The following is a 12,203-nucleotide window of genomic DNA, read 5'->3' on the forward strand; positions in this document are numbered from 1 at the left end:
CTACTAGGTATTATACACACACACAAACACACACACACACACACACATATATATATATATATAGTATGTATGTAATTTATACATACCTTAGTTATAATGACTTAAGAGGGCAGCCAAACAGACCTTAGAAATAATTTAAGAGGGCCAGCCAAACAGACCCTTGGGGTTGCCTTATATATAAGGGATTAAGGGCTAAGAAGCAACCCTTATTTTCGTTGGCTGCTGTAACAAGGAGAAAAAGAAAGAAAGGAGAAGAAGAAGAAGGAAAGGGAAGGGAGAAGAGAAAGAAAGAGAAGTGAGGAGGGAACTCACTCACCTCAAGCTGCTCCTAGATCAACTCTGCACCCAGGTGAGTGAACTTACTACTGCAGCAGGGTTAGTTAGGTAATTTCATGTAGATTGGGCAGCTAGGGTTAGGGTTTTACCCAATTGTTTACTGCTAGGGAATCCCTGTGAGTAGAATAGCTGCCCAGTAAAGAAAGCCCTAATTTCTATGGGCTATTGGGGAGCCAAATGGTAAAAACCCTATCCCTGCAAAACCCTAGAACATCAGATTACTTCTTTTTCAGTAGGGATTATGCAATAAGGGCTGGAATAGGGTTCAATGAATTATTTTTTTTTTAAACTTTTATTACAAATTAGTCAGAGATGGAATACCAAATCTGTGATTTATAACATCTGTATTCCATCCCTAATTAAATGATTAACTTAGGTAATTGGTTCAGTTCTAAAGAAATTTCCTCTATTTATGATTAGTCCTAAATTTTTGTAAAACAGAATATACAACTTAAGAGTTGGACAATTTGAACTCAGAAATGGGTTAAATTGGAATTCAATTTATTCTCTATTGACCTTTTGAATTAGAATTATGGAAGAGGGTTAAACCCAATTTAAGACAGATTCGTGTGCAGATCAGCATAGGTAGAATTGAATTCTGCAAAAAAAAAAAGGATGAACCGATGAGTCTCGATCGGTCGGCTGATTGCTGCCCAACCAACCTACTGGTTGGGATTCCAGAGGCCAAATCACTGTTATAGATGGTTTGCAAGCCCTAAACCCAGCATTGGAACCAGTAGACACAATATTCCAATAGAAATGGACCCTAGGGGAAATAGAGGATAGCATTTAGTTTCTATAATCCTAAGGGGACTGCTAGTGTGAGTAGAATTCCCTGACCAAATGTTGGGCCCACAAGTGCTTTCCCCTTTCTGGTAATTTGATCAATGGGAAGAGTTGCCCGGACTGTACAATGAATAACAATCAAATGCCCAAATTAGAAAAGGAAATAAGGATACTATACTTAGGCATGGTGGGGTAGAATCATAGAAATTTATTTTATGAATAATGATTTGGGGTATCTTGTGAAATAGGAAATAAGTTGCAGTAGAAGCACTTAATTGAACCAAAGAAGTGAACTTTTCAGGAGATTGGACACCAAGGTGAGTGGGTGCCCTTCTCAACCCCCCATTCTTTTAGTGTGTTTGGTTAATATTGTTTATGCATTAAATTGCTTGTGTATGGGCATTTACATTTACCTGCATTTATTCTTTGATGGAATGAATGGAATGGGATGGAATGAAAATGAGAAAGGCAAGATAGGTGAGATGGGTCAAGTGCAAGTGCCCATGTTTGTATGTGTGATTGCAATGATTGGTTGTGCATCATTTAGAATGCTAGGTTAGGTATCACAACCCTAAGTACTACACCCCTTGTCTGTAGGGGGTTAGGTATGGACTAATCCCGAATTATGCTACCTGATCAGCAGTGCACTTCTAATGAGATGTGTGGTATCAGTTATAGAGGTGAGACATGATACAACGTACTATATGCTTGTGAATATATTTACAATACAGGATTACCTTTTAGGGGTTAGCCGGTGTGGCTCGGGACTCGTACCAGCACTAGCTGGCTCCTGCCTATGGCATAGCTTGTATACCTGAGGCCCAACGTACAGGGTAGGGTATGCCACCTACGTTGGTAGCACTTATACCCATAGGTGATGAGACCTAGTAATGGATTAGGAATTTTGTATAGTTAATTAAATGGACTCATGAGCATCATTCACTATGTGTGGAGCATGCATTGCATATGGATGTGTGTGCTTGAACTCCTCCACCCCTCACTGAGCATTATCAGTGTTCATCCCCTTCTATTTACTCCTTCTAGATGTCGAGGTTGAACCCAGTATTTTGCTGACTTCTTGCTCTGATTATGAGACAGTGGCCATGGATAACTTCGCCAATCTTCAAGATGCAATAAACCATGGACTCGACTGCCATTGCGACGACTGTGCCTATGGAGTCCAGTTTTTTTGAGGAATAGGATGGACTATTCCTATGTCTTTGTGTACATATTCCTATTGATGTATAGTTTGATGTATATAGTTTACTACTAAGATACAGTAAACTGTGAATATTCTTTTTATGTAATGTATGTAGCTCTCATCTGGATAATTGTAAATATATCTTATTACTTAGTTGGCACTGGAGCTTATGTAAGATATTTTTGTTGGATTGTGCATATGTATATAAACTTTGATATTTCGTAATGTAATTATGGTGTTATGATCTGCCCTAGTCTAGATCTTGGAGAAAGAGGCTGACTAGATATGGTGAGGTGTCCAATGTCGCATGTCTTAGCCTATTGGAGGCAGGGTGTGACATTGCGCCTTGTACTTACCCACTAAGTAGAGGTCCTAATGCTGACCAAATCCAACCTAATAGATCAGTATTTGGTGGGGTCCACTAATGAGAAATTAATTTTAATAAGTTCTAGTTGTAAGTTTCTAAAAATAAGATTATAGAAGTAATTTTTTAAGAATTACTTTTTAGAAAATAGGTGTTCGGCCAAACGGGCCCTAAGGACCCTTTGGACTGAATTATAAAAGAAGAGAGCTGCTACTATTCACTTCATTCGTGAATTAATGTTCAGTGGAGTACTAAAGGGGAAGAAGAAGAAGAAGAAGAAGAAGAAGAAGAAGAAGAAGAAGAAGAAGAGAAGGGAACAACTGCGATTTGGTGCTACCCAGGTAATTACTGCTATCCTATTACTTTGATAAATTACTTAGATTAATTAGGTTAGCTAGTGGGGACTGTAATCAAGTCCCTAATAGTTAATTTTTTTCCTTATAGAACAAGCCCCAACTTTTGGAAGGGTTAGGGACTGAAATTTGTCAGAAGGTTGTCCCTGTGAATCCAAGATTTTAGGGTTTTCATGTTCCCAACAATGAATTATGTAATTGAAGTTGGAATAGGAATGAATAGGCAGAATTTTGCAAATCTTCTAGAATAGAATTCGGCCCACATTTATTTTTGTGAAGAATTAGTTAATCCCTTCTTCAGAAATACTGTTATCAATCTAATTAGGGCTGGAGCACAAATTTTATGATTATAAATACTTGTGCCCAATTCCCGTTAAATGACTAAATATGGGAAATGATCTAGTTTTGCAGAATTGTTTTGATTTCTACTTAATGTCTGAAATTTCTACAGAATGGGATGTAAAGATTTTGGGTTTAGACAATTTAATCTTAAGGATGGGTCAACTTGAAGCCTAAATCCTATCTTCAAACTCAATATGTATGAACAGAACTATACACTTACAAATTAAACCCAAATCTGGGTTCTAATGTACAGTATAGCCCTTGGCAGAATCAAAATCTACAGAAAAGAGGGAACTGGCAAGTTTGATTGGCCAGTCGATTACTTCCCAGTCAACTTGTCGATTAGGGTTTTAGAGCCCTAAATGGCTACTGGTTGGGTCAAGGTGCACGCTGTACATAGATGGGGTCAGTTGATACGTGTTTGGTGAAACTCAGCCTTGCACAGATGACTGTGGTAGGGGTTCCAAAGCCTAAACCTGTCATCGAATTGGCTGAGAGGACTCTGCCATAGTTAGGGAATGTACATGGGGAGTGTGAGACCATACCCCCTTATACAAAAAATAGTACAATGAGTAAGAAGACAGTATTGGGAATCAACCTAGTCAGCTGAGGTCTGTGATAATCCTTAGGTTGCCTCCGATGGGTGTCTGGTGACCTCTGTACTATGTGGCTTGATCTATTTAGAAAAATAGGAAACTTGAGATTTTGCGGATCAAGTTAGTGACCTACATAGGGGTTAGGGAGCCAAGTTAGTTAAGTAGGCAAGTTGTTGGGAGAATTGCTAGTCAGGAATCAGTGCCTCTGTCTGACTGTTGGTTTGGATTCCAGTAAGGGAATTCAATAGGAGTTTAGGAAGTTGGGTTGTCCTTGGACAGTGAATACTAAAACTAACCTAAAATATTAATTGTTTAATTAGGCACCTAAGATACTTGGCAATGATACGTGTGGATCGCAGCTCAACGAAAAGGCATCCGATTCGAGTATCAGGTAAGTGGGTCTTTGACTTATTTTATGGAGGGTTTTGATATTTTTAGTTATGTGTGCCATATGGAATATGATGATTACTGTGTTATGGATTTATTTTATATAAAATTATATATTTCACATGTTGCATGATTTTTACGGACTTTAATGTTATCGAGATTTTGTGGATCTGTAAGATGATAGCTGTGTGGTGATGGCTGTAATATTGATGGTCTGAGGCATGGTGTGGCCGAGGTTCTTTTTGATACCATGGGCTCAGAGGTTAGTGTTATAGTTATGGCCATAGATATGTGATGGATGTTGTAATTGATATGGATGCATATAGATGCATATGGTTAGGATCACATCCCAGTGCTATAACCCCTTGCTAATCCCACTTAGTGGTAGGTCACGGAGAACTACTACGCTCGGATGCGATGTACCGTATCCTAAGAGAGCATAGCATGGTACGACGTATTGTACGCATGACTATCAGATAGTATGGGAGATCGATGATGGTGTGGGATTCTGGGATTATGGCTGTAAGGGGTTACTATTTAGTGGCTAGTTGGGGGACTAAGGTTTTTTCTGAGACTGACTGACTCCTACTTGCAACTAGCTTGTATCTGAGACTTGACGTACTGGGAAGGGGATACCACCTATGTTACTTATAGCACTTATACCCACATATTGAGACATAGTAATTAGAATAGATATTATTAATAAAATCGACCATGTGGTTGTGCATCTGTGGTTATTATTGTGAGTGTGTGTTGACATCATGATGTTGTGTGTGCTTGCATACTCACCCCTCACTGGGCTTGTGAAGCTCACCCCTCATGGATTTATGTTTTTAGATGGTGGAACCTGAGTTGGAGTGGAATGAGACTTGGCAATGGTTGTGAGGTTGTGTTAGTGAGACATATGGGATTTCCTTTACTTTGAGATTTATTAATATACTAGTAAGATGTGATTATGTAATAGTAATTGTGAGTTATAATTCAATTGTGTTTGTAGTTATTATTTATCATTTAGTTTTGATCACCATGGGTTATGTAAAATATAAATTTTCCCTTATATGCGTTTCTGATTTGGTAGAAGATTTTATACTTATGTAATTTCGTCTTTACATCAGATCCTGGTGGATCAGGCTGACTGGTACGGTAAGGTATCCAGTGCCACATACCTTGGCCTAATTTGAGATAGGGTGTGACAAGATGGTATCAGATCAATGTAGTTATGAACTTCACAGAATACAATGTTAGGTTGGTTGTGATCAATTAGGGTTGAATTAAAAATCTTAATATAATTAATTACATAAGTTTTAGAGATAAATAGAAGAGTAGTATAGGTGCAAAAGCCAGAAACACACATACTTTATAAAAAGATCATAATTCATTCACTTAGATTGTTTTCACAAGACAACTGACATAGAAAAACATAAAGTATAAGAAGAGAGAAAAAAAGTACATTGAGCACATAAAACTTAAACACCTAAAAGACTAAACATAATACTGATTTGGGTTAGTAAAAAAAAAAATCAAAAAGTCAGAAGATGGGTTGTTCATCACTGCTGAGGTTGTCGACTAGTGGATGTTGAAGACTCCTGTGTCCTAGACTGGAACAAAGGAGGATTGAACTTTGGTAGGACACATAAGAACTCCGCTATACCTTGTATAGAGGTCTCTAGAGTAGTGATCCTGGAACCAAGAGTGTCTAGCCTGGAGGTGAGTTGGATGTCCATAGAGACGACACTAGAATGCATTTGAGAAAATCCTCTCAAGATATAGTCCATCACCTCTCGCATGTTAAGATCACCTGTGGAAGTAGGTGTAAAGGAACCCACAATGAAAATGTGGGAGGAGCAAGAAAAGTAATAGGATTGAATTTCACGATCGATAGAGGTGGAGAAAATCTACCTTGAGGTAGTGAGAATGGATCCTTATATATTTCCTATGGTATACACCAGACTAACTAGTATGACGGAACTTCTCGGATGGTACATGCCTAGGAACATCTCCTACATTCCCATATGGTAGGTGCCTATCTAACTCATCCCCCTCATCTCCATCTCCCCCACCGATTTCCATGCCCATATCTTCAATGTCTATGCCTATCTCCTGGTCATCTCCATCCGTAGGCTCATGAGGTGGATCAACAATTGGTGGATCAACAACCGGTGTCTGTGTCATCATCACTATCTACCTACTGGTGTAAGTCCATCTTTTCCAAAATAAACCTATCCAATGGAGTAGGTATAATCTTCTTTTCGCCTCACCATCCAAGCAGATTCTGAATCGTTGGAATATTTTGGTCAAGGTCTTTCCATAAAATAAAGTGACCATCTCTTGGGCGACTGGCTAAGTCTACCCTCTGTCTCATTGTCAGATAAAGTAGGCTGATCCACTCACCCACTTATAGGAAAAAAATCTATGTATGCCTGCATCAAGGATACTTCACTGAAGTGACCACAAATAGGTAGTACTCTTGGAGTAGGCCACTAGTTTAGCAATCAAAATCTAATTTGCCTCTCCCCCTGCTACTACCACTTCCAGCACAATGTCTCGCTCAGTGTCAGTGAAGTAGCTGTGGAAGCTAGTCTTACAAGGACAGTAAGTTTTGTTGCCCTCACTTGAGACACTAATGACCTGACCAAATTCTGCTGTGGTCAACTTGTTATCTGTGCCACCCACCTTGCTGGTGATATGGTACCTCCACCCCTAATATGCTTGCCACTAAGGTTGCAATAGAAAACTCTTACAAGTCTAGGATACACATCTTCCTCTACCTTGAGCATGGTTCTCAACCTAAAGCCTCAAATTTCTCTAGAATACCAAAAGTTTGAAGATCCACTATGATAATAGATTTTTCAACAGCAATGGGATGAGAAAAGAAACTACCCCAATTTGCTTGGTCGGTTGGAGTGCAAAACCAAATGGGCCATTTGACAAATCGGGATGGTAGAAACTTTGCTATGAGTGAATATCAGTGAAGACATGTTAAGCTACACGCAATAACCACCAAGAATAAGTAAATGCAGCAAAATAATGGAAGGAATTGTAAGAAATTATAAGAGATTGCAAGAAATGAAACCTAGGTCACTATATTCCCTTAAAAACGGAAATTTTACCATGAAATTGGTGAAACAGGGAAGAATGCACTTGTCAGAGATGATGTATGGAGGTGAAAATGTGAGAAAATAGTCGGGAAAGTGTTAGAATGAAGTATTGTGATAGATCAGTGAAGAAGCTCTTAGCAATTGGATTTATCAAATGAAGTTTGGAGCTCTCGGGTAGAATTTTTATTTCTATAGTCAGGTGAACCAGTCGGTTGGTCGATGTCCCTAAGCCACTGATTGAGCAAATTTTGCTCAGAAAGCTCTAAAATTTTTATGGTGTAATATGTAGAGTTTAAGTTTTGTTATAAAATCATAAATTTGGAATTTTAAGGTGCATAAGTGAAATGTTTGCTAAGCATGGAAGAGAGGTACGGTTCTAGTTTGAGAACATAAATTGGAACAGGGAAATGTGTATGATAATTTGAATGCAATTGAGGATAAATAAATATGTGTGGGAATAGGAATGTGATCTTGATGTAATTTATAGATTAAGGTTTTAAAAGATTGGAGATACTCTTAGATTTGCATGTGTGAATTTGGGAATGAATTCTGTAAATGAGATGACAATTTAAAGTATTTATATGCCAATGCAAAACAAAAAAAGAAATGCTATGAGTCATTGGAAATTTTTTAAGTCTATGGTGGCAGCATATGAATTGCATTGCCAAGCAAATTGTTGGATCAAATTGCATTGAATTTTGAAAATGCATATAAATAAATAAAGGGATATCTATGATAGTGGATAGAAATTAATTGCCTGATTTGAGGATAGATGCATACAGAAGTGAGAATGTGATATGATCTCAATAATAAACTGATTTTGAATCATGGAGGAATAATAAACTGATTTAATAATTTTTGAAGATATTTTCAGTTTTTCCCACTTAGACCTGGGAATACTTTGGTGGATGACATGAGAATAAGTATATAGCCTATACATCGCCATATGGAATAAGAAAGGAGAAATGTATGGAATTTTGAGAAATTTGAGGATTTTAATGGTCTAAAAGGAGACCGAGGTAAATTGACTAGGATATTAAGCAGATATCTGCAAGTTGTTAACCTAGTTATGAATAGTGAAGTAAGTTAGAAACCATTAGAATTAAAAACCCCAGTTTCGACATTTGCACCCAAGAACAAACTAGAATTTGGAAACTTATTGAGAAGAAAGGAGAGTGGTATTCTAAGGGACTGTGATCCACACTAAGATTAGGTGTGGGCATGAATACTAATACAATATACCTGTAGAATGGAAACAAAAATTATACTAGGTCATGCAGTAAAGAAGTAAAGAGTTAAGTTTGGGAAATATAGTTTCCAAATGATTTTCCCTACATCTGAATTGCTAAGGGAGAACTGGAAGAAACCAGTATGGCTGGAAGACAAGTTAAAGTGCTTGGCTAAAATTTTCTGATGCTAGTCACATAGCCATGTGGAGCTAATAAAGATAAAAATTAGAGGTTAAGAGTGATATTGAAGTATTGGAATGAATCTTTGGTGACGAACATTTCGCAAAAGGAGGAGGGAATTGTAACACCTTGAATTCTGAAGTAGCTATTCCCTAGTGTCAGGACCTAATTGGCACAAGGGCAATATGTTGTTATCTTCTTGATCACACATGTATAGCAGTAGAAGGGAGAAATTGACAGATTTAATAGCCCAGTAGGCGGGATAAAATAGTCAAAAGCTGTGGGAATGGCCCCACACATGTTAGGTAATGTAAGACCTAGGATTAGTCTGCTGGAAGACAAAAAATAAGGCAACCAACAGGTTACCCGGCTAGCAACCAGCTAGCTGGTTTGGCTAGGCACATTACTGAAAAATTGGGTTCTCTTTGTGGGGCCCACATCCCTATAACTCTATGCCTCGCAATTACCCACTAAATAGAGGTTCTAATGCTAACCAAATCCAACCTAATAACTCAGTATTTGGTGGGGTCCATTAATGAGAAATTAATTTTAATTAGTTCTAGTTGTAAGTTTCTAAAAATCAAATTTTAGAAGTAATTTTTTAAGAATTACTTTTTAGAAAATAGGTGTTCAGCCAAATGGGCCCTATAGACCCTTTGGACTGAATTATAAAAGAAGAGAGTTGCTACTATTCACTTCATTTGTGAACTGATGTTCAGTGGAGGAGCAAAGGGGAAGAAGAAGAAGGGAACAACAGCTGCGATTTGGTGCTGCCTACACCCAGGTAACTACTGTTGTCCTATTACTTTGATAAATTACTTAGGTTAATTAGGTTAGCTAGCTAGGGTTAAGAATTAATGTAAATTGAGGACTGTAATCAAGTCTCTAATAGTTGATTTTTTTCCTTATAGAAGAAGCCCTAACTTCTGGAAGGGTTAGGGACTGAAATTTGTCAGAAGGCTGTGCCTGTGAACCCTAGAGTTTAGGGTTTTCATGTTCCCAGCAATGAATTATGTAATTGAAGGTGGAATAGGGATGAATGGGTAGAATTCTGCCAAAATTCTAGAATAGAATTCAGCCCACATTTATTTTTGTGAAGAATTAGTTAATCCCTTCTTTGGAAATACTGTTATCAATCTAATCAGGGCTGGAGCATAGATTTTATGATTATAAATACTTGTGCCCAACTCCAGGTAAATGACTTAATAGAGGAAATGATCTAGTTTTGCAGAATTGCTTTAATTTCTACTTAATGTTTGAAATTTCTACAGAATGGGATGTATAGATTTGGGTTTAGCCAATTTAATCTTAAGGATGGGTCAACTTGAAGCCTAAATCCTATCTTCAGACTCAATGTGCATGAATAGAAGCATGGACTGAGAAATTAAACCCAAATCTGGGTTTTGATGTGCAGTATAGCCCTTGGCAGAATCAAAATCTACAGAAAAGAGGGAACCGGTAGGTCCGATCAGCCAATCGGTTGCTACCCAACCAACCTGTTGGTTGGGGTTTTAGAGCCCTAAATGGCTACTGGTTGGGTTAAGTTGCACCCTGTATAATGATGGGGTCAGTTGATACATGTTTAGTGAAACTCAACCTTGTACAGATGACTATGGTAGGGGTTCCAAAGCCTAAACCTATCATTGAGTTGGCTTAGAGGACTCTGCCATAGTTAGGGAATGTACATAGGGAGTGTAAGACCATACCCCTTTATAGAAAATAGTACAATAAGTAAGAAGACTGTATTGGGAATCAACCTAGTGAGCTAAGGCCTGTGATAACCCACAGGTTACCTCCGATGAGTGTCTGATGGTCTCTGTACTATGTGGCTTGGTCTATTTAGACAAATAGGAAACTCGAGATTGTGTGGATCAGGTTAGTGACCTACATAGGGGTTAGGAAGTCAAGTTGGTTAAGTAGGTAAGTTGTTAGGAGAAATACTGGTCAGGAATCAGTGCCTCTGTCCAACTGTTGGTTTGGATTCCGGTAAGGGAATTCAATAGGAGTTAAGGAAGTTGGGTTGTCCTTGGACAGTGAATACTAAAACTAACCTAAATATTAATTGTTTAATTAGGCACCTAAGATACTTTGCAAGGATAAGCATGGACGGGAACCCAACATAAAGGCATCAGATTCAGGTATCAGGTGAGTGTTTGTTTAACTTATTTTACGGAGTGTTTTGATATTTTTCGTTATATGTCCATATGGAATGTGATGATTACTGTGTTATGGATTTATTTTATATAAATTTATATATTTCACATGTTGCATGATTTTAAGGACTTTGATCTAATCAAGGTTTTGTGGATGTGTAAGATGATAGATGTGTGGTGATGGTTGTAATATTGACGTTCTGAGGCATAGTGTGATTGAGATTCTTTCCAATACCGTGGGCTCAGAGGTCAGTGTTACAGTTGTGGCCACATGTGTGATGGATGCTATAATTGATATGGATGCATATAGATGATGCATATGGTTAGGATCACATCCCGATGCTATAATCCCTTGCCAATAGGGGGTAACATATTGGTTAATCCCACTCGGTGGTAAGTCACGGAGGACTACTATGCCCATATACGACGTACCGTATCCTGAGAGGGCACAGCATGGTATGCCGTACTATACGTATGACTGTCGGACAACATGGGAGACCGATGATGGTGTGGGATTCTAGGACTATGGCTGTCAGGGGTTACTATTAAGGGGTTAGTTGGGGGAACAAGGTTCTTTCCAGAACTAGCTGACTCTTACTTGCAACTAGCTCGTATTTCTGAGGCCCAACATATTGGGAAGGGGATACCACCTATGTTGCTTATAACACTTAAACCCACATATTGAGACCTAGTAATTAGAATATATATTATTATTAAAATGGATCATGTGGTTGTGCATCTGTGAATATTATTGTGAGTGTGTTGGCATCATTATGTTGTGTGTGCTTGCATGCTCACCCTCACTGGGCTTGTGAAGTTCACCCCTTGTGGATTTATGTTTTTAGATGGTGGAACCTGAGCTGGAGTGGATCGAGACTCGACAATGGTTGTGAGATTGTGTCAGTGAGACATGTGGTGGAGGACTAAGATTTCCTTTGCTTTAAGGTTTTATTATTATACTTGTATAATGTGATTATATTATGGTAATTGTGAGTTATTATTCAATTGTTGTGTTTGCAGTTATTATTTATCATTTAGATTTGATCACCATGGGTTATGTAAAATATAAATTTTCCCTTATATGCTCTAATTTTGTAGAAGATTTTGTACTTGTGTAAGTTCATCTCTACATCAGATTCTGGTGAATCAAATTGACTGGTATGGTAAGGTATCCAGTG

This window comes from Macadamia integrifolia, chromosome 6 (genome assembly GCF_013358625.1).
Source record: "Macadamia integrifolia cultivar HAES 741 chromosome 6, SCU_Mint_v3, whole genome shotgun sequence".
Lineage (NCBI taxonomy): Eukaryota > Viridiplantae > Streptophyta > Magnoliopsida > Proteales > Proteaceae > Macadamia > Macadamia integrifolia.